This window comes from Lissotriton helveticus, chromosome 4_1, assembly GCF_964261635.1.
Source record: "Lissotriton helveticus chromosome 4_1, aLisHel1.1, whole genome shotgun sequence".
Lineage (NCBI taxonomy): Eukaryota > Metazoa > Chordata > Amphibia > Caudata > Salamandridae > Lissotriton > Lissotriton helveticus.
In genome coordinates this window covers 1,285,360,063-1,285,387,230 of record NC_136063.1, presented here as the reverse complement: position 1 = coordinate 1,285,387,230, position 27,168 = coordinate 1,285,360,063, and the positions used below count along the sequence as shown (strand labels likewise).

General features: G+C 42.7%; 1 protein-coding gene across 1 annotated transcript in view; it reads left to right on the top strand.

Annotated features, from left to right (window-relative positions):
* LOC144829082 (putative 2-ketogluconate reductase) overlaps positions 1-27,168 on the top strand; it is a 261,551-nt gene that overhangs the window by 163,543 nt on the left and 70,840 nt on the right. The window lies entirely within an intron of this gene.

The window sequence follows — 27,168 nt, the reverse complement described above, 5'->3', positions numbered from 1 at the left end:
AGGCTCCAGAGCCCACAGTTGTTGCCGAGCCACGAGGCTCCCGCCCCCATTGATTGAGAGCCCTGACAGAGGCTCCTTGGGGCAATCTGCGTATTTCGAGTCCCCAGGAGGGGGGCTCCAACGAAGGGGCATATTCGTTTTGAGAGCCAGAGAGGCTCTGGGGTGCCACAGTAATTTCTCTAGAGCCCAGCGAGGCTCCCACATTGGCCCCACCGTTGCTCTTGAGCCCTGAGAGGCTCCCCCGCCCAGATGTTGTTTCACGAGCCCTGAGAGGCTCAGGGGCATAATTGATGTTCAGAGCCCAGTGAGGCTCTTGAGAGACAGTCAGTTGGGCAGAGCCTGCGAGGCTCCAGCGTTGGCCCATTATTGATGATTCAGCTGCCCAGCACTTTGTGGGCAGCTGCCACGTTTAGGCCCTGACATTTTGACACAGAGACAGTCACAGGTGGTGACTTGTGAGTTGGCGCCATTGTTATTGTTCTGCACCTCTGAATGTGTTTTTATGCGTCATGTGCCTTACACCTCTGAATGTATTGTTGATGCATCATGTGTTTTATTTCCCTACACCGCTGAATGTTAATGTATCATGTGTTTTGTTCTTACACCCCTACAGGTATTATGATATGTAGGTGGTTGTTTTCTCCCTAGTACAGGTGGTGCTAGTGAGGTCCTGTTACCAGTGATTACTGGTTGTGTGCTCTATTTTTATATTGTGTGCTACACTGATTTTTCTTTCTACAAGTGCTAAGTTCTAAAAGTGCTGATACCCCTGACAGTGGTCCAAGTGGCCCAGTCCTGTGCAATATCCCTTGTAAATTCTGCCCGTGCCTGTTGGCACAGTGTAACAAGATGTGTGTTTTATCTGATGTATATTTATTATAATACAAAGGCTATTTTTACATAACCTTGTGTGGAGTTTCCTTTGTGGTGGGCCTTTGGTTGTTGTTGCTGGGGTGCGTGCGCAAATACTTAACCTACATCGCCTCCAAGTTTAGCCTTGCTGCTCGCGCCACGTTACCTAGAGGGTGAGTAGGGGTTATCTTGGCGTGTAACTCCCTTGCCCTGACTTGGGGGTGGTGGTCTCTGACTGACTTTGGCGAAAGCCCTGGCCAGCCGGGGATCCCATTTCCAACACTCTATTAGCACAGTCAACCAGGTATTGCATTTTGCTATGCTGTACTGGAAGACTGTGATAATAGGACGTGGCAGCTTATTCGCTGCGTTTATAGATCTAAGAGCGGCATTTGACTTGGTCCCTCGCTCTATCTTGTGGAATGTTCTTAAAGACATGGGTTTACCTGGGCCCCTCCTCTCATTAGTAAAAAAACTTCATGAGCAAAATTATGCTCAGATTAGGTGGGGAAGCCCCGGTAATGTTACTACCCAGTTTCCAGTTGAAACTCGAGTGCGTCAGGGTTGTGTCCTGGCCCCAGCTTTATTTTCTTTATATATCAATGATGTGGCCAGAATATTAATTGATTCCAATGTTGACGCACCTATTCTTGCAGGAGCAAAAATCCCCATTTTAATGTTTGCTGACGATTGTCTCATAGTAGCAAAAACCCCTAGCGGGTTGCAGAAGGCGCTGGTGCTTTTTGGCTAATTCTGCTCCGTTCGAGGTTTAGAAGTTAATGTACTTAAATCTAAGTTTATGTCTTTTAATCCTCCAAAGGTTTTTAAGGGTACTGTCACCATGAATAATCGTCCTCTGGAGAGGGTCCAGGCTTTCAATTATTTGGGTGTGTGTATCCAGAACGATTTATGCTGGAAGCAGCAGACCGAGCTGGCTACCTTGAAACACCTGCAGCTCACAGGAGCCCTGAGTCTGGAACACTCAAGGTCCCTTACTAAGCCGATAGCCCCCGTACTAACGGTTTATAAGGGCAAAGTGGTCAGCTCCGCCCTATGTGGAGTGGAAATTTGGGGTTATGAGAACCTCAGGGGGATGTCAGTCTCAGAAAATTCATTTCTAAGGAACTTAATAAAACTACCCCAGAGCACCCCTCTGAATCCCCTTTTCCATGATCTTGGGTTGTCTCCAATAGCTCTTATAGCATCCCTACGCCCAGGTTTATACTGGAGGCGGATTTGGACCACGCCGGAATTGGCAACCTACACCAGGGGGTTGTTGGATATAATTAGTAGTGGCTATTCCTACAAACTTAAGTGGCTGGTGCACATCCGGGATGTTCTGCGTGAACTAGGCCTATGGGAATTGTGGGAGGACCCAGCAAATGCAAGGTTTCCTCCCAAGAAGGCTCTTAAGGACCTGTATTGGAAGTCTGTGGCCTTTAAACTCTTTAGGAATACTGATCCCTGTTCTTTGACTGGTATGTTTATGGAAATCAAAGAGGGTTCAAACCTGGAAGCTTTCTGGGATGTTATCGCAAAGCCCAGGGACAGTAAACTTTACTTCCAATTGAGAATTGGGAGTCTACCTGTAAGGGCGTTTACTAACAGATGGTCCAGGGGGGTTAAAGCTTCCTGTCCACGCTGCCCGGCACTTTCGGAATCTATTGGCCACCTCTTGTTTGTATGCCCAGCATATGCAGCCCCCCGCCGGTTCTGGCTGCGTCCAATGTGTAGGTCATTGGGCACTAGTAGTGGATTGGCTGCAGTCAGAATAATTTGTACTTGTACTAATATGACTGTGTATGTAGCTGTGGCAAAATTTCTGGGGTGGGCATGGACCATTAGAAGTAAATTGTTATCATATTAATTTTATATCATGGACGTCAAAATTCCCCTGTTCAAACAATGTGCAATAGTACCTTTTAAGAGTATATTTTTAATGTTTTTATTAATTTTATTTTATCCAATTTTAAGAATATTTATTCATTTATATGTACTGTATGCTTTTATGACAATCGTCGAATAAAGCTTGCTTGACTTGACTTGGCTCAGTGGCAAGTGGCCTTCGTATTTTGCCATGCATTAAGCACAGCGAACCATAGAACTATGCTACCCATACTCCTCATTCCTGTAGGCACGTGTGCATGTGGCCTGGACTGGTCAGTGAGCAGAGATAACAGAGTGGGAGATTAGGTTTTCCATGACGTGCCATTTGACTCTGCATGGATTGGTTCTGTCTCCAGTGTTCGTTTAAGTTACTGGGATCTATACTTTTAACTGATGGCATGGCCATATTTCAAAAAGGCAGATGGCACTCAACTCAGTTTGGTTTGGCCTCCCTGGTTCTCCTCTTCTGGATGAAACACTTACTCAATTATTTAATAAACAGGATTGACGCTTTTACCCTCAATATATCTCTGAATGGACACTGTTTACTGTGCCTCATTGGTCACTACCACTGGGGTGCAATAATAAATAGTATTGATGGTCCTGTGGTAATACACAGGACCAGCCTTGGAGACTGCTTTCCTCAAGGCCCCCCAGAAAAAGCCTACAACACACTGCTTATTCCCTATTTGCTTCCAGGGTCTTTTTGATGGGTCCTCTGTCATTTCATTTTTGACAGGTCTGCAGTCATGAAGGGTGGTGAGTGCGGCTTTTATAGCATGCAAGATTAATTAAAACATGTGAAATGTGTCAAGGGATTATTGAATCTCTGACATGGTATACTTTAAAGATTCCTACAGTCATTGTTGAGAAATCGACCATTGATCAGTGTTTTGCCAGTTGAATTTAGGACATTAATATAGAGCCCACAAAGACCCATATCAAACTTGATTTTTATTAATGCGAAGTCTGAGACCCGGTAGGATCTGGTCCTTTAAAACCCTGGTTGTGATATCTTCATATAATCTAGAGGAAAACATCCTTGTCTGGGCTTACTTACGTCAACTGAAGAAGTTGCAGTGTCAATTATTTGGAACGTTTTATTATTCTGACTATAAAATGTCCACCCTCACATTGCAAATGGCTTCTTGACACAGGTTTAAGGTGAACCTGCCTGGGTTTAAAACCCCTAGAACAGGCCACTAGGCGAAATAGAAACCAAATCGAGAAAACAGTTACGCTCCGGTCAAGTTTGAATATCAAATGCTTTCTAAAACAATGTAAAAAGGTTATCTTATTGGCAAAATATTGATCTGGGCACAAACAATTCATACATTTGAGGATCATTTCACCACATTATTTAAAGTAAATATTGTAATTTGTTACCTCTCTCTGTTTTCTGCCCCCCCCCCCGCCAGAGCGTTGTGATTGCTTCATTAAGAATTGTATTGAAAAAGTGGAAAAGGTACACCAAATGTTGGTTGTGAATGGTAAACAGCCACCTCTTTTTTCTCAATTATGATACCAATAAGAAAACTGCACCAAATGATATCAAGATTTCAGAGAGCAGGTCTAGCTTCAAACTTGCCTATTTAGAAGAGACATCGATCAATCATGTTGCCAGCGCTAACTCTTCATAGGATTCTGCCTCTGCTTGTCTGCTCAAAGGTTTCCCACTTTTATTTACAGTAATCATTCCCAACTTGGTCAGTCATTTCATAATGCAAGCTAGGGTTTTTAGCATGCTCAAGGAAGGGATAGCAGGTATGTATGTATGCATGTTTTATTTATAAAGCACAAACCCAGTGGAAAGTCAGAAAAGGAAAAGATAAGTCATTAAGTCATTGAAGGGTTAGCTAAGTTCTATACTTATTTGTGAGAGAATTCCTAGAAAGGCAAGCTAAATTTCATCTTAAATGGCCAATTTTGGATCCCTTAACACTTTACTAATCCTCCCTAAAATCCATGAAAATGTGTTAGTAGACAATTTTAATATCACCTAGATTCCCATCAGGTACTGGTACCTAGACAATCTAGTTATAGGTCTTGACATGGATCTCAGATTGGCCCTGAAGACTTCTCAAATGATGCTCTGAGAACTATGGACAAGGGAACTGTCATCTTACTGCTGATTTTGAACCATATAGGTGTCTTTGACACAGTGTTTCACCAGACATTATTAAGCCAGTTTTGACTGTAGATACAACATCATTAAAAAAGACGGGTAATATCTTTTCGGTGCACTCCTTTTTTAGAGGGGAGAATATGAGTGAAGATTGTCTCATTCTGTGGCCATTGTTCATGGCCTATCACAGGGTTCACCACTTGTTCTGTCCCTGTTAAACATTTATCGCACCAACTGAATGACCTGTATGAGGATTTGTCAACATCTACTCAATCTTACATGGAAGACAAACTGGTTTTGTCATGTAGTTCATATAAACCTATATAGGATCTGTGCATTTAGACAATATAAACTAAGGAATTGGTGTCCAGACTGACTCCAGACACCCCCAAAGGATATGTTAGTCTGTAGACCAGCTAGCTCACAGTGCCACTGTAAGCCCAACAACCTTACCAAGGAGCAAATAGTTGATAGCAACTATCAAACATGACAATCCTGACCCCCCCCCAGAGATCGTGGAAACAGTACAGTATTTTTCGCTTAGTCACACATGCTCACTTTGTCTCAGAGAGATACACAGAATAAACGGTGGGGACGTTTTCAATAAGCATTTATTGAACCAGTATCATTCTAGTATAAAATATGTGTGCTGCAACAACCATGAGACAGAAACAGATAGACACGATTACAAGCACCAACAGAGTAAATAAAAGGTAGAGTCCTACCATGGTGCTAAAACAGTGAATATATGCAGGCATATAGATACATGGCAGTAATCATGAGCACTCCATGATGAAAACCCTAACTAGATGTACCTAAGTGTACCTAGCATGTAAGTGGTGTATAGCCAAAACTCCCCCTAGGAAAGAGCCAACCCCATTACCTGATGTGAGAGGACGAAGGACCCGGACTTGGTCTCGAGTTGGACACCGCGCGAGGGATGTCAGACCACTGCGTGGTGGAGTGTCTGAATGCAGGGACCACAGTGTCTTGTGTCAGCATAGAATTTTCTCCTCTGGCTTGCCCAGTGAAGATGTGGTACTTATATACCCGAAAGGTGCCCTCAGGGGTTCTACCTAGATGTGTCATGGTAATGTGGGCATGTCGGCCAGGGATGACGATAGCGGTGAACCTTGCACAGGGTCATTATGCAGAAGATGTTAGGTTATGTTAAATTATTTGTAGAGCGCATGGCTGCCCCAACAACGGGGCGTCCCAGCGCTACAGTTGAACATAGAATGAGGCGTCACATAGAGTTAATAATTGGAGAAAGGCAGGTTTTTACCATCATTCTAAAGGTCCAGTGGTCAAGGGTGTTACGGATAGGAAAGGGTAAGGAGTTCCATAGAGCGGGGCCCGTGCCTTGAAAGAGCGGCCACCCACTCTGGCCTTCCGTATCTGAGGGACTCTAGCCAGGCGCAACTCTGCAGAGTGCAAAGCGTGTGTGGGTACATATTGGGAGCATATATCGCTCAAGTTTCCTGGGCCCATGCCCAAAATGATCTTATGAATGATACACAGGGCTTTGATGTGTTTTCTCTGTTCAAAAGGTAAGCAGTGTAACCGACAGAGGAGGTTAGAGACATGACATTGCTTAGGGAGAGAAAACAGAGCACGGGCAGCAGCTTTCTAGATGCTTTGAAGCCTATTGGTCATGGATTTGTTGGCTCCCAGAAGTAGCACATTGCAGTAGCCCAGTATAGCCATAATGGAAAATTGGATTATCAACTGCGAGTTTGAGAATCAAAGAGACCTAGTATTAGTTTTAGGCCACGTAGTAGTCCAAAACATTTACCTGCCACTGATTTGGCCTTGGCTTCAAAGGTGAGGTCCTTGTCCACCAGAAATCCCAAGTTCCTAACCACAGGATTGGGCCTGAGGGGCACTCCAAGAGCAGTAGGCCACCACTGGTTGCCCCACAGATGAGAGCCCTTCCCTGCCAGAAGGATCTCGGATTTAGCCGAATTTAGCTGTAGGTATTTGTCTGCCATCCACTCCGAAATGGCTGATAGATCAGATTTAAGTTTTGCAGAATCCTGGCTAGGATTGTTGGAAAAGGTAAATACCAACTGGGTGTCATCAGTGTATGACACCAGAGAGATGCCCCGGGTTTTAGCCATCAGAGCCAGCGGTCTGATGTAGATGTTAAATAACGTCGGGCTTAATGCTGACCCCTGGGGAACACCACAGCTTAATGGGTGAACACAAGAAGAAAAAGGAGGGGCAATTACTTGGAAGGTCAGATCGGCGAGAAAGGACGAGAACCAAGAGAGGGCCTTGTCATCGACACCGATCTCTGCCAGGCGATGTAGCTGAATCTCGTGGGAGACCGCGTCTTAGGCCGCACTCACATCTAGCAGAACTAATGCTGTAGTTCTGCCCGCATCCAGAGAGGCCCGTAGCTGTTCTATGACTGCCAGCAGAGCAGACTTGTTGCTATGCTGTGGCCTGAACCCGTTTTGAGATGTGTCCAATATTGAATTCACTTCCAAATATTGAGTTAGAAGCGTGTTGACATATGACTCCATAATTTCGGATAAAACCAAGAGCAGTGAAATAGATCGAACATTTTCAGGCTTTGGCACATCTAGTGTTGACTTTTTCAGCAGAGGGACCACCTTGGCATGTTTCCAGGACTTGGGGACCAACGCCAAAGATAGGGACAGATTAATCAGCTCCGAGCATTCGGGCAAAAGACACTGTTGAAAGTCAGGTTTCAGGGGATCATCTGGAGATCTTGAGATGATAATCTTTTTTTTTTTTTTGTTTTGTTTTTTTACATGAATGTAACATTTATCATATACTAGTAACACAGAGCATGTGGCATTTAACCCAGTTAGTCATGTTAAGGAGTTTACAAAGGCAGCAGAACATTGCATACTGTGTAATCAGTTTTTATAGCGAGTACTTGAAGATAAAGGGCCCCTGTAGAATTGTTTTCGATTCCTCTTTTGTGTCGAGTCCATCGCTGATCGATTGGCATCTGAACATCCATTTGCATTTTAGTCTGTTAAGTAGCATTTGGCTGTTGCCTCCTCTTGCTTGCTGTTTTATAATGTCAATAATCTGCCATGTGAAATCATTTTCTGAGTGACCCTTTTCCACAAAATGTATAACCAACGGAGTTGTGTGTACTTTACAGCGGATCCTGCTCTTCTGTTGTGAGATCATTGCCTTTATTCTTTGCATTGTTAGACCTATATCTACTAAGTTACAGGGACAACGTATCCAGTAGATGACATTACAGGAATTGCAGTTAGAGAAAAAAACAAGGGTTTGCTTCACGTTGCCATGGTCAAATGTTTTAGTATTGGTAGTCGATTTCCATTCAGGCAGTTACCACATTTGAAATATCCCAGTAGTGGGGAAGTCCTAATGCAGTGTGAATTGCGCTGTCCGTATGTTTTGGTTTATTGGCCCTTGCCAGATGATCTTTAATGTTACGGCCCCTTTATTTTATTTATTTATTTATTTTTTTTTTTTTTTGAAAACCTTTATTGACATCAAAAGGAAAGACAAGTCGAGGCCTACAACCAAGCCGGCCGGCCGCCATGTGCAAAATAATCAGGAGTCACCAGGCAAATATCACATAATCAATCAGTACAAAGCAGAGGCCGTACAATCGTAGAAGGGGAGAGGAGATAAGAAACCAAAGGGCTAAAACACAGGAGTAAATAAGGCTTAATTTTATAATATGGGAAAAGGCATATGACAGGCTCACTTGCAATACGGAGGTATCCCAAACAAACCTCAACATTAATAAGGGGGCATGGGACAAAGTATCGGGGGAACGATACAATGCATTCAAGAAATCAGGATGTGCGAGACACAATCAGCCCCTGAGCATTATCCTCGTAACATGCCCGCCACCCAAGACACTACCAAGCCAGAACAAAGGGAACGGAAAAACAATGCATCAAAACCAGCCCGTCATAGTAACCTCCGGGACACAGGAAGGGAAAAAGGGGGGGGGGGGAGGGACGAAGTGGGGAAGGGGAAGAGGAAGGGAAAGGAAAACGGAGAGAAGACTAAATAAAACAAGAAAAAAGAATAAAAAAATATGAAAAACGAAAGGAAGAGGACACGCCAACACAGGCCCCCCGTGGCGGGAAGACAGGAGACAAAAGGAGTAGCGGCCCAAGTGGGGTTATGGCGATCGGGGAGAAAGACAGCCGAAACATAACAGGAGGAATAACGACGCCACACCCCCCACCCGAAACACACCATAGGAGGTCGGGACAGACGCGGCCTCATGAAAAAGAGATACAAAAGGGCCATAGAACCAGAAAACAAACAAAAATAGAGCCCAACCCACCCATCCCACCCTGCACCCCTGTAGAAGGCTATGGCCCACCCTTCAAACAGCGTGCCTGTCGCCCTAAACCAGAACCCGAAATATAGCGAGAAGTAAGAAAGAAGAAAGAGACAAAAAGGCAACAAAAGCGGAAAAAAGAAGACAGGAGGGAGGAGCAGAAGAACTATAATCCGAACGGGCGGCCGCAGCCCTCCGCCCAACCAGAGAAGCACAGTCAAAAACAGATCAGGACGACACCCCATCACGTGCCACAAAACATGAGGAAAAGGGGACCTCCCACCTTTCTACGAGTAGAAACAATTATGCTACCAAGTCGTATACCGGGAATCAAACAGAAGTCGTACACTTCACCCCCAACCTTTTCGAACGATAAACCCCACCCACCACATGGCAATGTAAAACCACATACTAAATACGAAATCAGCATATAATCGAGTGGAATGGTGACTAGCATAGTTACGTGGGGGGTAGATAAATCCACAAGGGAGCAATAGTCTAAACAGAAAGTATAGATGCATCAAAGATCGCAGCACGAACAATGAAAAACAGGAGTTCAGTTGCGCCACTGGAGCGGGCGATGTGGCCCCAATTATAGACACAGGCAAAGTCATCGAAGCAGGCACAGGAAGCAGTCCACCAATAGTTTCAGGCAACAATGTCAAACAGGGTCGCAGTACAGCATCCAGGTCCCCGGGGTCCGAACCTTGAGAAGCAGGGCGCCCCAAAGTCACCGACACACTACACGATCTTCGATCAGTGGCGGAGACACTCAAGTCAATCGAGGGGGGCGAGGCAATGAAGTCTCCGAAACAAGAGGACGACGAGAAGAAACGGCCGCCCAAAATGGCGGCAGATCATGGCGGACCCACTGAGACGCCCAGGGCCAGGGAAGCGTGTAGGGATCTCAGGGCTTCCAGGATATCTCTGACCGTCGGCTCACGTCCATCAGATCCGCTCCCCACACCAATAGGCAACACGGGCCCGCCGCCACAGGGTGATTCTCGTTGCAGAGGGTCGGCCGCCATTTCGTGAATCAGCCCAATCGCCACTCACCAAGACCCCCGGAAATAACAGTTCGCAAATGTAGGACTTTACAAGCTCCGGGGGTCCCCGCAAGGGCGGCCTCGATGCCAAAAGGATATCCGCCCCAAACGGGTCTCCGCCAGCACCAGCACCGGTGCCCCAAACATGCGGAGTCCGGGCCCCGAGGACCAGGGCCGACGGACAAAGCAGCGGCGGGGAGAGACCCCTTCACAGAATCAGGTCCCCAGGCCTCTCATCCACGTCGGCCGCGCGGCCACCAGGGCAGGCCCGGGTCAGGATCGCCGGGATCTTCGCACATCGGTTCCCAACACTGGTTCTCGCTCTCGGCCGGGGCCGAGAGCCGTCGGATCCCACCGGCCAGGTCCCGGTCCAAGTCTCGCAGAGGCCCCGATCTCTCAGAGGCCACAACTCCGGAGCCACTGCACACCGAGACCCCGGGGTCGGATGGTAAGTACAAACAAGCCGTTATGTTACCAATGCCCCAGAAATGTGTCGTCCTCGCACAGGATAAAAGACAGGATAAGCAATCAGGACGGAGGGCTGCGGGAGCCGAGCTAAAGGGCGACCATTACGGCCGCCAGCTAGGCTCCTCCCCCTGAGATGATAATCTTGTTGTGATACTAAGAATCTTCATGCATAATAAATGAGGCTAGTTTTTTTTAGAAAACCACATCACATCTATTCAGCACCTAACCAGGTAAAGGGTCAGTGGCAGCAACGTTTTGTAAAACAATGGTAGGACAAATGTAGGTAAAAGGTTGTGCAGCTATCTAGGCCTATATTGCAGTACATTGGGGTTCATAACAGTGTATATTAGATTTTCAGAAGACCCTTACCCATGTAAAGATGTGGAGTCTATCTTGATTAAAATTAAGTTCATGGATGATTGCCAACTTTCTCTAACTTAAGGTCTCCAGAACTGAGTTCATTCTTCTGAGTGCCAAGAGCAGACCCAAACATTATTGTATCAATGAATAAAACAGCATTAAACAAAATATATAAAATACTTTAATTCTAGGATTGCCTTGTTTGTTTTTGCAAGGAGCCTTCAAAGTTTAAACCATTGAGCGCGGCTCAAATTTTTGCCACGGTGCAGGCAAAATAATGAGTGGGTGGGATTCAGATGGCCCCCGGCCGTCCTCCGCACACGCCCAATGTGACGATGGTCGGCTGGAGGCCGTCCAACGCATGGAATGGGTTAAAATAGGCTACCTTAACAATTCCAAACATTAGCCTTAGCACCAAGGATTGTATGGTCGCTTCCTCTAAATCATTGTGAATTCCCCTCTATTTCCAAATTACTGCAGCAACTCAGAAGCAAGGTGAAAACCCACATTGTTTAGATCTCATTTTAGATCAGCACCAAGAAACCCCTTTTGGGTAGCGGGACTGTAGGAATGTAGTGAGGTTTATAAACACAGCAATTAGGTGACTAATAAAAAAATGCACATTATTCAAACTTAAGAGCCTGTGTATAGCTCTTTGTGGGGACCTAACACGCAATAGGGTATAAAACACAAATTCAATCCAAAAGAATGTAATTTCCTATCAGGTATTTGGTCCCTGAATAAAGGTCAATTTATCCTTAGCAATGATTTTGATGTTTCCTGTATAGGGATCAAGTCATATAACGAATTTCAGATTAATTTCCATCTAGACTACTGTGAGTCCCTGTATGTACAGGATTCCTTTTTCCAGTCTTATATTAATTATAGGTATAGTGTCCATAATTTACAATCTGGTTTTAAAGCGTCAGTCATTTTTGCAAAACATCACAGAGTCCAGAGGATGGTCTCAGTTACTCAAATTCAAGCCAACGAGCAGGTTACTGCTAGGCTAATGGTCCTTTCTAGTGCTTAACACTTCTAAGCCTGGTAACCTGAACAGGCTCACGTTGTGAAATATACCAGCTGCAGAGTGGAATTGGTAATTTTCTCAATGATCTCAAGTACTATTAACTTACGAGACCGAAATGTTGATGATTGTTCCACATTGGCCTGATTTTAAGACGTGGATGGACATTTTAATTCTGACTAAATGGTCGATTACGATTTCGTTCGACCTTGTTTCCGACTGAATGGGAAACCTTTCGTAATGAGCAATTAGGATATTCGGACTTCCCTACTCAGTTCTGAATCCGAACCGAATGGCATCCGTAAAGTCTGAGTCGTTCAGAGCTAGATCGTGTTTGACTATGGACTGCGTTTTCGATCCACTCGGAAGCTTTCCAACTGAGCGATTACGATGACAGATTCATACAACCTTTCCGAATCGGTTGTTCCAACACAGATTGACAGTCGGAAGATAACTTTGAGGGACTGTAGCAGGCCCCCCTGCACCCAGAGCCTTCGGAGTCGGACCTGTAGGGGTACCCATGGGACCCCCTTTCAGGCCATGCACAGTGAGGCAGGTACCAAGGGGTGCCCGCCACAGGTTGCATGATTTTCCCCAGCCACCCCTTTCTTCAACGGGAGCCTGGTATTAGTTCGGAACATAGGCTCCCATTGAAGTCAACTCGGATTCGTTGTAATCGCTTGGTCGGACTCCCCGGATCCGATTCGGTCGGAAACCATTCCGAGGCCAATTCAGTCAGAATGCTTTCCGACCAACATCGTAATCGACCCTTAAGTGCTTGTTTCACTGATTATTTGCACTTGGTTAACTATGCACTTGTAATATATCAATCGCATAGCAGAAAGTGAGTGTGCTTGCTCTGACCCAATGTACATATTCCACTATTGCCTCTATATTTATATTTATCTGAAAAAAACTGTTGTTAGGAATTAATTCTAAATTTCTTTTGTCGATTTGTACTGAGTTCTCATATCTGTATTTACATCCAGGCTGTGTTATACAAAAATCAATTGATTTGAGCACACTAGGTTCACACAATACCAGTTTTAACATATTTACTCACTCTGTTGACCAAATTGTTGCTTCAGTATCTTGTTTTAGTACTCATTCTTTTCATGTACGTCAACATTTTTCACTCATGAGGAAAATAAGGTTTGGGATGAACAAAAATAAACACAGTGTTGGTAAAAATTGATATTACAAGACTACAAATCTACAAAATAGGGAACAACTATGACGTAAGCTAAGCACTATTCATGAATCACTTCGAAAAATAATCATCTCTGAGATTTGTGGAACCACATTGTCTACTCAAAACTGACTCAGTTGCCTGATTATCACTCTCAAATAAAGACAAAGAAGATTCTTTAACAAACTGGTAGCATAGAGATTTATTATTATTTAAGAAGTTTTATATAGCGCTGGCTGAACCGGGGGTATCAGAGCGCTTTACATGGGTAGGAAGGAGGTCCCATTGAGGAACAATAAAGCAACAGCATGAGAAACACAAATCAACATGTTAAAAAAACTAGAAACTGCTTATGTCAACATACATTGCAGAACACCAATAGAGAGAGTAAGAGATCAGATTAAGAGTGGTGGCGTGAGAAGGGGAAAAGGCAAGTGGACAACGGGAGGTTAGACGAGCAACAGGGGGGAGGGAGGCAAAGGGGAAAACTTAGGTGGGAAGGGACGGTAGAGTAAGAGTATTAAGAGACTTAGAGGAGGAGGGAGGAGGGTAGGAGTGAAATCAGTGCCAGTAGGATGTGGCGGCAAAGGGATGGGGAGGAGAGAAAATGTTAAAAATGAAAGGGGGGGCTGGGAGATTAGAAGGGGAGTAGGGCAAGTTTAAGACTATTAGGCGTTGGATCATGGCGCAGATTAGATACCCCAACATTTATTGAGGAGGTGTCATTTGAGTTCTTTTTTGAATTTGGAGTAGGAGGGGTTACAACGTAGGTCTTTTGGAAGGGCATTCCGGATGGTTGGGGCATTGCTGGAAAAGGAGTGAGACTGAGTGGATTTCTTTTTTAGTAGGGGAGGGACTAGGAGGAAAGCGTTTGTGCTTCTTAGGGGCCTTGTGTTGATGGCTCTGCAGATTTTGTTGGTGAGGTATGTCGGAGTATTTTGTCGGTTTTGTAGGCGGTCTTGCCTTCGATGGGGAGCCATTTAAAGGGTTTTGAGGGCAGGGGAGATGTGGTCAAAGCGTTTGCAGTCAGTGAAGAGCCTTGCTGCAAGGTTGAGCACAGATTTAAGCAGAGCAAGGTGGATTTTAGGGGTTCCGGTAAAGATGGCGTTGCCGTAATCAATGCGCGATAGGACAAGAGATTGGACAACTAGTTTGAAATCTTCAGTGGGGATAAAGGGTTTAATCTTCTTTAGATGACGGAGGGTAAAGAGGGCTCCTTTACCAGAGTTTTGGATGTGTACATTGAGGGTTAGGTTATTTTCGAGGGAGATACCCAGGAATTTTACTGAGTTGGCAAGAGATAGGGAGCAGTTGAGATCATTGAGGTCAGAGATCCAGGTTTGAATGGGGGGGGGTGGTTGTTTTTAGGGGAGAAGAAAATGATTTCAGTTTTTTGGGAGTTAAGTTTGAGATGATTTAATTGGAACCAGGATTAAATCTTGGTGAGGGTGTTATTAAGGTGTTCGATATCGGCTTGGGTTTTGATCTTATGGTAGAGTTGGGTATCATCGGCATGGAGGTGGTAGTTGATCCCAGTTTGTTTAAAAATGAGGGTGAGAGGTTCCATAATAAGGTTGAAGAGATTAGGGGAGAGAATATATCCTCGTGCCACTGAGGCTGAAACGATCTCTGAGAACATTAAGCACAGCCGCATGGTTGACTGTATCGAATGCAGTGGAGATATCAAGGAGGATTAGTAGGCAGGTCTCGCCATTTTCAAGGGAGTGGTGTATGTCGTTGACAATGTTGAGCATAGCAGTTTTGATGCTGCAGCATTTCCTAAAGCCAGATTGTAGGGGGTCCAGTAAGTTGAATTTATCAATGTGTTTATCTAATTGGAGTAGGACACATTTTTCAAGGGCTTTGGAAAGCCAGGGGAGGTAATAGATGGGGCGGAGATTGTTAAGGTCATTGGGGTCAGCTGTAGGGTTTTTAAAAATGGGGTTGATTTGTCCAAGTTGAAGGGAGGTGGGGACACAACCCGAGGCCAGGGAGGTATTAATGATAGAGGTCCAGGATGGGGTAATGATGTGTTTTAGGTCTTGGACTAGGTTAGAGGGGAGAGGGTCTTTCATGTGGGAGGAAGGTTTAGGTTTACACATTATGTTAAAAACATCAAGTTCAGTTACAGGGTGGAAATTATGCCAGGAGGCGTTGTTTTTTAGTTGCGAATTAGGGTGATTGGTTTCAAGAGGAGTGATTATGGGTAAGTGCAGGGGGAGCTTCTGGGGGGTACTATAGAGAATGTGTATAAGGAAAGGTGAGGGTGTGGGGAAAAGGAGTAAACTGGGAAGAGGTGAGAGTAGTGTGATCGGGGGGTGTGGAGAATGTGGAGAGAGTTATAGAGGGGATGTCTGAAGTGATTTAGGCGGTGGAAGGGATCAGAGTTGGGAGGAAGGATTGTTCAATCTTCGCGATTTTATGCGAGAAGAAGTGAGCAATTTTTTCATATCTGGAGGTCGAAGCCAATGGTATAGGCGGTGCGGAAGAAGTTTGATTATGAACAATATTGAACAGTTCTCTGGATCTGTTCTTTGCCCGATCTAGTTGAGACCGGAAGATGGATGACTTGTCATTAAAAAATTTATTTCTTGTAGGATGATCTGCCTAGTCTGAGTGGAGCCAGGTGTGCGGGAGAGGGATGCTGTCTCCAGGTTCTTTCCGACAGTCTAAGTGTACGTCTTTCTTTGTTAAGCTTTGTTACGATTTAATAAGTAGGGCAACACAGATCATTCTGGGCAGCAATTAACTGGTAAAAACGACACTCAGAACTTGACCTGCAGGTATGACTCATCTTTCAGAAAGAGTGTTTACTGTGCTGCAGGTTTAGGCCTGTCTTGTCAGACTAATATAAATACAGCTTCGGCCTACCAATAGCTTCCCATCCAACACCCTCTAAGATCAAGTAGGAACCGAATCAGCAAAATACTTCGACAAACAATACCTTAATAATTTCAGGGAGAAGCATGGCACCCATATGTCCACCTCAAACGTATTCATAATGAAATAATTAAAAACAACTCCAAGAGATGGCTCAATTTTTAAAAACTTACCAAACAAATTGTAAAAGACCAGCTATAGGGACATACCATATATCTTTGTACCTCATATTACAATACACTAACTAAAAAGTCAAAAGAATCTAAATAATCTTCTATATCTATGGAACAAGAAAATGAACAGCCTGTGCTAACAGTCTCAGCAGCCAAGTAAAACAGCCATATATGCAGCAGCATCTATCACCTGCCTAAAGGAAACAACCTGTGATCTTTCTTTCTATTCTTTATCCATCCTCATACAGCATCCGGTCTCAAAAACCTATCCCCGCCCTAGTCTTAAAAAAGCATGAAAACTGACCTTCATTTTTACAGATAGTGTTTATACTCCCTCCTTCCTTTTAATTAAGGGATCCTCTCCTAACAATCCATTCTCTGCATGCATTATTACTTATGAGTGTAGCCTACTTTGTTGCATGCCTGTCTGCATTACTTTCTTCAATATTTTGACAACTTGACCAAGCTTCTCCTAAAAGATTACAAACTCATCTTCTGGATAACCATTCTTTGCACTCTAAAAATATCTCCATTTTTTAGTATAGCTAGGCTTACCAGCACTTGGATACCAACTTACATGGTGATTTATTTTCCATCCCTTTTTATGGTTAGTGTTATAAAAGGTTTAGGTGACATTGTAACATTTTAGCTGCCTGCAATATAAGTACTTGGTTAGGTCATGATGTAACCTTGTCTCCTTCACAAACAACAATAATATTGAAATGCATGGTGCAAGTGAAATAGGTATTAGTTTAAAACATAGTTAGTAAAACAGCCACTTCAGTAAATGGTTTTTAAAAATTTCAAATTTTTATTGCAAGCTCATTTAAGTGGTGACCTATTTTCTTTTATTCTTTCTATTTTTCGTACAGAGGCCTATAATATAATACAAAACGGTCATACTAGCCTGTTAAGGCCATTCTTATTGTTTTTTCCGACGCTGGTTTACTCATAGCAAAGCTTGCCTTTTTGTTACAGCTGTGATGTGGCTCATAACAATGTGAAATGAACAGCGAAAATACAACTAAATATAACCTTAAATACGAACAAACCAAAAAAGAGGCAGCTTGTAATGCAGCCTTTCAAAATTATATTATTTATTGGTTTATTATTCCCAAATGTATTATTGACTGTTCTAATTTTCTTGCTGAGCCCCTGACAATGGTTGGGGGTATACTAAGGTTATACAAAACTCTTGTTGGGAAACTCTAGAAAGTGCAACGCAGGCTTTCACCTAAGGTTGCTGTAAAAAAGTAAGAAGCTCCTTTGTATAAAAATAGTAATTTATTTGAAGTTGAATAGAAGAAGCACAGCACATCTGTTAGGCTGAAGATGCAGGAGATAAATCAGTTGGAATAGAATCTGGAACCAAGGATGTAGGATGCAAGCACGCATCACACATTCCAGGTTCCAGCACAATGGGGTAAATCACAGATAACAAACAAGCACAGGAAAAGCAAGAATGCAACACATCTTATCCCTATAAAAGAAAATTTAGCACAGATACCTACTAGGTATATTTTTAGGTCTAACATCAGATTTGACCCTAGAAGCAACGGATAAATCTTTATGGGGAAAACTCTGGGAAGATCCATTAACTTTCACATGAGGAGATACATTAACCTGCGCACTAGATGGTGATGGAAAATAGTTAGAGGAATTGGGACATCTTGCCACCCTACGAACATTCCAAACTCTACCATCTTGTGTGGCAATACTGTTTTTGAACACTTTGACCACCTTAATAGGAGGGAAAAATTTAGAAGATCCTTTAACCAGAAAGCCAGGTTTTTTCACCCTCACCCACTCACCTACAACAAAATCATGAAGTTTGACATTCATTTTTGAATCAAATACATCTTTCATACATTTTTGCTTATTTTCAACACGTTTAGCAACACTCTCCACATCGACTTTAGAATCATTCTTATTAAGCTTTTTAACCCACCAGGGGCAAATGACAGAAGTAGGTTCTCTACCCTTCAGGAGTTTGAACGGACTCACACCTGTGACGGAGTGAGGAGTGATGCGATAGACCCAGAGTCTATTTCTAACCACATTCAACCAAGAATCGTCAGAAGAACCAATCCCAGTTATACAATCCTTGAGGACACGATTAAAACGTTCTACCTGACCATTCTCCCTAGGTTCATATAAAGAAACAGTATGATGCTTAATGCCGCAGCTGTCAAGAAATTGCTCCACCTCAGAAGAAATCAGCTGCGTACCATTATCAGTGACAAAGGTCTCAGGAAAACCTTCCCTAGCAAAAGTCTCTTTCAAGAAAAGTAAAACAGCCTGAGAAGAAACATTACTTACAAATTTAACTTCCGGCCATTTCGAATGGCAATCTACCAAAACTAGGGCAAAACGGGCATTCAAAGGCAACTGTTTAAAAGGGCCGGAGATGTCAAAAGCCACCTTTTGCCAAGGGAATTTAGGCCAAGCTACAGGTTTAAGAGGAGCAGAAGACAAATGAAGCATTTTATCGCTGCTAATACATTGAGAACATTCCCTTACCATCCTATCAATCATTTTGTCAATGCCCGGCCACCAGAAGTTTTCTCTAACTAGACGTTTCATAGATGACATACCAATATGACCTTGGTGAGCCAACAACAAAATCTTCTCTTGTAAAGAGGCACGAGGAATTAGCTTACCAGTCTTGAAAAGAAAACCACCAAACTCTTCAATCTCCGAAGCAACCTGAGAAAAAGAAGCCAAGTCAGAAGGAATGGACTTACTATTTGGCCATCCATCTTTTACAAAGTTCAAAATTTGTTGACAAATAGAATCCTTTCCCATCTCTTTAAACCATTCTTCCTCAGTTAAAGTTAAGAACTCCTGAGATATACAATCTTCAATGGAAGCAACCACATCAACATCCAAGTCACTGGTAGAAACCTTATCAACACTACATGGTAACCTGGAAAGAAAATCTGCCGTGATATTGCTTTTTCCAGGAACATAAATAACCTCAAAGTCATATTCCTGAAGACGTGAAGACAAACGAGCAATCCTTGCAGTCGAGTTCCAACCACCCCCAGGGGACAAAATTCCTACTAATGGTTTGTGGTCTGTTCTCAAAACAAATCTGTTCCCCCACACATAATTTCTAAAGTGTTCTACAGCCCAAATGCAGGCTAGTAACTCCTTTTCGATAACAGAGTATCTTCTTTCAGTGGAAGATAGGGTTCTTGAGGCAAAAGCTACGCACCATTCATCCTTTCCAGCACTCTGACTTAAGACAGCTCCAATGCCATACAAACTAGCGTCCACAGTGATGATACATCTCTTATTAATACGAAATGATTGGGAGCATTTACAATCTCACTCTTAATTTGTTCGAAAGCAACATCTTGCCTGTCTGTTCACACAAATTTTGCTGAATTCCTAGTCAGTTCTCTTAAGGGTTCCATCTTGTTAGCGAAATTTTGAATGAATTTACTATAATATTCGCATAACCCTGCAAAAGAGAGCAATTTTTCTTTAGTATCAGGGGCTGGTGCTTTCATAATGGCATTTACAAGATCTTTTTTTGGTACTACACCTTCTCCAGAGAGGGTATGTCTCAAATATTCTACCGATTTACAGAAGAATTTACATTTGCTAGCCTTAATAGTTAAACCAAATAGTTCTAACTTTGCACAGACATCCTTAAGATGAGCATGATGTTCACAGTTATTTTTGGAAAATACAAGAATATCATCTTGAAAGCATTTGACAAATGTTAGGTCTTTAAAAATGTGATACATTGCCCTTTGAAACACTGAAGCAGCTGAGGCCAGACCGAATGGCATTCTCTTAAACTGAAATAATCCATGAGGGGTGATGAATGCAGTAAATTGTTTAGAGTCTTCAGTGAGTTCGATCTGGTGATAAGCAGATCTAAGGTCTAATGTTGAGAATACACTAGCCCCATCTAGCATGCAAAGCATTTCATTTATGTTAGGAAGTGGGTGACAATCTGTAACCAAGCTCTTATTCAGTGCTCTTAAATCTATACATAGCCTAATACTTTTATCGGGTTTAATGGCCAAAACAATGGGGGAAACCCATTCGGACGATTCCACTTCCTCAATTATATCATCTTTCACCATGGAATCAAGCATGTTTCTAAGTTCGTCCCTAATACTAATCGGTACTCCTCTTAATTTCTGTTTAACAGGTACAGAATTGGGTTTGACTTTGATCCTGTGACTAAATCCATTCAATTTGCCTAATTTGTCTGAAAATACTTTAGGAAAACTACTAGAGATCTCTGTGAACTCAGGTGATTCAGTAGAATCTCCATCAGATATAGCTAGAACTAACACAGGATCTTTAAGTCTAGGGTTTAAGGAAACACCAAGTTTTGCTTGATCCCTCCATCCTAATACATTCACTCCTTTCCATGCAATATAAAGTTTTATACAAGCAGAATTACTTTTGATTGTAAGCACAACTTCTTTAAAGCCAATAAAATTGATCCTGGACCCATCAAAATTAAAACCACCTATATCAGGTTTCGATAAAGAATCAATATCAATTAAATCCCCAAAGGACTTTATACAATACTCATGTGTGATAATGGTCCAAGGAGAACAAGAGTCCACCATAAGCTCTAATATTTTGCCCAAAATGGTAACTGGACTCTTAGGAGAAGATAGTGTGTCTGTTTGAGATAAGTCTATTAATTCCTGTACAGAAACAACAATACCAAACTCCTTAATATCTGAATCATTACAAGCTTCGTCATTGACATATGATACATTTCCAGAAGGACGTTTATATGTAGGAAAGGAAGACCTTTTAGTGTCTTGGAATGTTCTTGTGGGAGTCTTACACATTTTGGAAAAATGTCCAGAGCGTCCACATTTATTACATTGTCTAGTAATGGCTGGACAATGTGGAAAAGAAGCAACATGGTCAGGATTACCACATCTGAAGCAAAAGATTTGCCTAGTCCTCCCATCATTCCTGTTGGCAGGTACAACATTTCTCATTTCTTGGGGTTTAACTACACTAACTTCGCTAGAAGAGGTAGAATTACTCAAAGAGTTGGAAGCAGTAGATGCTTTATCTAGTGTTTTTATCCATTTATCAGACTGTTCAAGAGCTTTAGCAGTACTAATCGCTATTTCCAAACTAGGATCACCCAAGATCCACAACTGCTCTTGAACCTTCTTACTCTTTACATGTACAATGATCTGATCTCTGATCATTTCGTCCGTCATAAGGCCAAAGTTACAATGTAAAGATAATGCACGTAAAGCTGTAAGAAAATCATCAAAACATTCTTTTTCATCTTGAACCCTGGTATAAAACTTAAACCTATTTAGTGCGACACTAGTAATAGGCTTAAATCTCCCTTCAATCCTAGAAACTGCCTCGTCATAAACATTGCTATCACCCCCAGATCTTACATGAGGTAAAGTTCTAAAAACTAATTGTCCTTCTGAGCCGAGACAGTGTAGAAATATGTTTTTCTTTCTCTCCGCAGACATGCGTTCTCCATCCATGGCTTTGAGATATGTGAAAAATTCCTCTTTCCATCTTGTCCATGGAATAGGTGGATCACCCTTAGACTGTAAAAAATTTTGTGGCGGATCAAATTGCATGTTGGAAGTAGGAAGAAAAAATTGTCAAGATGACTGTCTGAAAATAACACTAACAGAAATGAAACGAAAAAATGTTACTAAAAATATCCAGTAGATGGCAGTATAATAAAAGAAGTACAAACTTCCACTGAGAATTCCACAAAATTTCAGAATAAAACTTGGAATATAGAAGCAGTTTGGAGCCCAGTAGTAATAATTTGAGTCACTGAATTAATTTTCCCAAAACAGTTTTGATGAGGAAAAATGTCATGTCCATAAAAATTTTTGTCTATAAAATTATTTCTAAAATAAATAAATATAGGAACACACGCAATGATAGAGTGCGTGTAAAACAGTACCTTTATCCTTTTGGTTCGAGGAAAATGATTAAAACGTGCTTGCCCGGTGAAGTTGAAGTAATCCTTCGTGTGACACACACTCGGTGATTTGGTTGCTATGGCAACAAACACGGCAGGTCTGCGTGCTGCGCAAAGGCTTGAGATACAATGTGCGATGATGTACGATGACTCAAGGCTTGTTCCCAATAGCCAATCAGGAGTAACAAACACTGCACGATGCTGATTGGCCCAAGCGTCGGTGTTTGCTGACGTAGCGCAGTTGCCGTTTTTTTGAAGAGAAGAGAGGAAAACACGAAGAAAACACGAATAAATCAACAAAAAGTTGAATACTTAGCGCAGCTTCACCGGGGTAACAGCAAAATGATTAGGAAATGCTCCGTTTCCTTCCTGAAATAGACAGATCAACATCTGATGATGATAACGTGGATTCTTTATATTTCTGCTCCTGTGCTTCGAAGTGATGTGGCAGAAAATAGATAAGGGTCCCTCCGTCGCCAGTGTAAAAAAGTAAGAAGCTCCTTTGTATAAAAATAGTAATTTATTTGAAGTTGAATAGAAGAAGCACAGCACATCTGTTAGGCTGAAGATGCAGGAGATAAATCAGTTGGAATAGAATCTGGAACCAAGGATGTAGGATGCAAGTACGCATCACACATTCCAGGTTCCAGCACAATGGGGTAAATCACAGATAACAAACAAGCACAGGAAAAGCAAGAATGCAACAGTTGCTCTGCATTAATTTGAGTTGTTGCTACTCGCAAGTTAGAGTATGAAATCATGTAGGAACTGTAGACAGGGTTTTAGGTTGAGCCTGCTAAATACATAATATGGACTTACCAAGAAAATACAAGGGCCCGAAGCCCATCCACTGAATAAAATTGATTGGATTTCCTAATAGTCTCATTTATCTACTTCCTATTACTGCCCAAGCTTGTCAATCTTTTGTTTGTTCCTCCCATGGAGCATAGCCTCTCTACCATTTATTTTGGTTGTTTGTCTTCTAAGCTTCAACTGTTTTCTTTTCAAGCACAACTTTTTTTCTTTTTGGTTAAACAATCCACAAAGTGCATGGGTTTTCCAGCTGTCTAATTCCTGTACTTCCCATCCTCTGCACTCTGTGTTGCTCTCTGTCACCTATACACTTCTCCACACATTTCTCCTTTTTGCCCTTACTCTCATGTCCTCCCCCTGTTGCTTTTTCACCTGTGTGCTTCGTACCTGCCCACTCCATGTTAGTGTATCGCCGGGTGCTTCTTCTCCCAGTGTCCACCTTCCCTGTTGCTTTCGTCCCTCTGTGTGCCATGCCCACAGCCGTGCTCTCTTTTTCTGCCACCTATTGTCTCTCCTCCCTACCCCCGCATTGCTTCTCTCCATCTGAGCACCCTTCTGTTGGCCTATCCTTGCCCACTATTTTGCTTTCCCCATCTGGACATCAAAACATCTTTTACAAGTTTTTTCTTTTTATTTACTGCTTAGATATGGATTATGGACTACGCTTTTTTTGTTATCCAGCCATGCTAGGTGTAACTCCCTCCTCCACTTATCTGTTCATTTTCCTGCAGGTACCAGAGGAGTCTTAACAATAACATTTGGATAATCTTACAGCCCATTTGTTGATGTGCCGCTCCTTTTTCAAAATACAGTTCTGTTCACAATTCAATTATTTTTTTCCATGTACTGCTTTAAGACAAGTGCCTCTGAGCCCTGTGGATGCACATAGGGGGCATAACATGTGAGTTTCAATCCATGCCGTGCAGGAACTGTTTTTGGTGTTCCCATTACGTGGCACCACTGTGGGAACGCCCAAAAAAGCCCGCCAGACAGGATGAAACTTCTAATCTGGCAGGCGATCTGACCAGGGCTTTAGCTGTGCAGCGGTTAGGTGAACCAATGGTAATCTGGCCCAGAGTCATCAACAGTCTGTATGTACCCAGTCTCTCTACATTGACATTGATGTTTGGTGACTGATGGGACACATGTCGAAAATGAGAGAAAACTTTTGCAAGGGACTTCCCAGTATGCTGGGCAGTCATCGTGTGTCCTTTGGTGTTACTGATGGTAAAAGACTCAGCATCAAAAGGAGCATCAGACTTTCTTTTTCTGTGTTGTCTGACAAGCACTAGATCTCCTCTTGTAAAGGTGACATCTTTTACATGACGTTGTCTGTCAGCATATATTTTCATTTTCTGTTTGCAACCAAAATCACCAGTATAAATGTCTTCCTCATTCTTGGATCTGAGGTAGGTCCACTGGGGCAGCTTTGTTGTCATGGCCCTTCGAAACATGAACGTTACAGAGCTTTCCCCTGTCATTGAGTAAAGGTTTAATCGGTATGTTCGAAGAGTAGTGTTCAAAACAACTTTAAAGTCAAGCTTCTACAATGCAGCACACTCAAAAGCTTTCATTAGAGTACTCATGAACCATTCTACCAGACTGTTAGCCTGGGGAAAAAGAGGATTGCTTTTCTGATGCTTTATTATAAGGTAATTTAGAAAGTTTTTTAATTCACAACTATTAAAAGGTGGGCCATTGTCAGATTTTAAGATTGTATGTACACCCCATGTCGCAAAGATGCTATTTAATTTTTGAATAACCTTTTCATGTGTAGTGAATGAAAGGTCTTCTACCAATGGAAGGTGGGAGTATTCCTCAACAATGACTAGAAAAAGAAGTCCATTCTCAAGAGAACCAAAGAAATCAATAGCAATTGTCTTCCAAACATGATGAGGCAATTCTGATATGGTCAAAGACCGCTGAATAACTTAAGATGAAAGACAGTTGCCTATACGACAAGTCTTTAATCCTTATTTGACCCTCACGTCGAGGTAAGATAACCAGACTCAGTCAAAGAGAGCTCTTTTTGTGGCAGCTATTCCTCGATGTCCCTCATGGGTGATGTCAATCACCTGTCATAGACTGTCAGGAATACCAATTAGTGTACCTCACAGAATGAGGCCTTCTTGAGTCAGTGTAAATCCATCTCTTATATTTTTGAACTTCAAGTACTCACTGTCATCAGTGAGAGTTCAAGAGTGCTAGTTCCATAATGGATGGGCAATAATGTCTTTTAACTTCAACATGTCACTATCTTAGCTCATGGCATTGACAATTTGTTCTAAAGACATGGCAGCTGGTGTGCTCGATTTCACAATGAAATTGATGTAGGCCTCCACTGTCTATGATGTGGTACCAGGGCACTTTAATGACACTCATGAAAAATAATCAGCAGGATTCTGATCATTCCCTGGACAATGAATCATTGTATAGTTGTATTCTTGTAACCTCAATCCCCAACGTTCAATATGAAGTGGCAATTGTTTTTGGGATTGCCAAATATCGTCAACAGTGCTTGATGGTTAGTCACTACTGTGAAAGGTTTTCCATACAAGAATACATGGAGTCATTCACAAACCCAAAACACTGCCAAACATTCTTTCTCAGGTTGAAATGAAAGTTTCCGACCGCACTATGGGGCCGATTACGATGGTGGGCAGAAACTCTCTGCCCAACTCGGAATCAGCACCGCCCTACTCGGGGTCGGTGGTTCCGCCCGCCCGATTACCGTTCGGTCAGATTCCCATTGCTTCCTATAGGAGCTTGGGTTCCACCTGAGAACCGGCTGTAACACAGGCTCCTATGGGCAAATTGGGTGTGTGTAGAAAACCCTGCACCCTGTCACGGTCACCCCACAGTGTCTGCCACACAGTGCAGGATTTTACAAGGGTGTCCTTTAGGTGCCGCCTTAGTCTCCAACCGGAGGCCGAAGGATGAAGGGAGCCCTGCCAGGGAACCCCAAAGTCACTTTCTGACATCCTTTCTGTGTCAGATAGGCCGATGCAGAAAGGCTGTTGGAAATCAATATCATAATCCCGATGTCAAAAACGCTGTCCATTGGTGTGTACGATGCGGTTCCGACTGACACGATTTCTCCTAGAGCCTGTCGGAACCGATACAGAAGGACTGCACGGTCTACCTTCCAACGCAGACATCGTAATCGGTCGAGCGGATTGTAAACCAACTGAGTCGGTCAGAAGGGCTCCGACACGGTTGAGGAGAATACAACTGTTGGGAGGAAGCTTTCTGCCCAACATCATAATCGGCCCCCTATGTGTGGTCACATCATAATTAGGTGTTCAGACCCACCGACCTATGGTCAGATGCGTTCCCTCACCGAACCGGTGTCGGTCGGAGGCAATTCCAACTGGCATCATCATTAGGGCCACAATGTGCACAGTATACTCAAGCCTGTGAGATTTAGGGTAATTCACAGAACACTTCAACGTCAGGCTAATCTCTAAAGAAGCATTTGCAAAAGCAAAAAATGCCAAAAAAGCAGGCTCCAGCTTGATAATGTATACTTGCCATGCATCATCACACTTGAACATGCATGCGTCATCATGACGCATTCGGATCCTTTTTTTTTACTGTTACAAAACAGTGGAAGCTTGCCATGGAGTCATTTGTCTCTCTTGTTTTCTAGAAAACAACAAATACATGCTGGAAATAAATGTATTGTCTTCAAAAAACACTGCACAGAAATTAAAAAGATATAGACATTAAGAAGAAACAGAAGTCACACACAATATGCTTCTTCAGTCTGATAATTGTTCTTTTCTGTGCAACATTTATTTAAACAATGTACTAATACGCCTACCCTTGCAGATCCTTCTAATCTACAATTTGTTTGTGTGAAATGGGTGAAGGAAGCTGATATTTCTTTGTAGAGTTTTAACTGTATTGGGGCTGTCCCAGTCTCACACCTGTTAGTAATTAAAAACAGACATAGAAATGGGTCCCTGTCTGGCCCTATATTCATGTCCTTAACGTTACTGCAAACAACACTGATCGATTTCTGAACAATTCATGTAAAAAAAAAAAAAACTTTCTGGTAAACCATTTCAGTGACTTAGT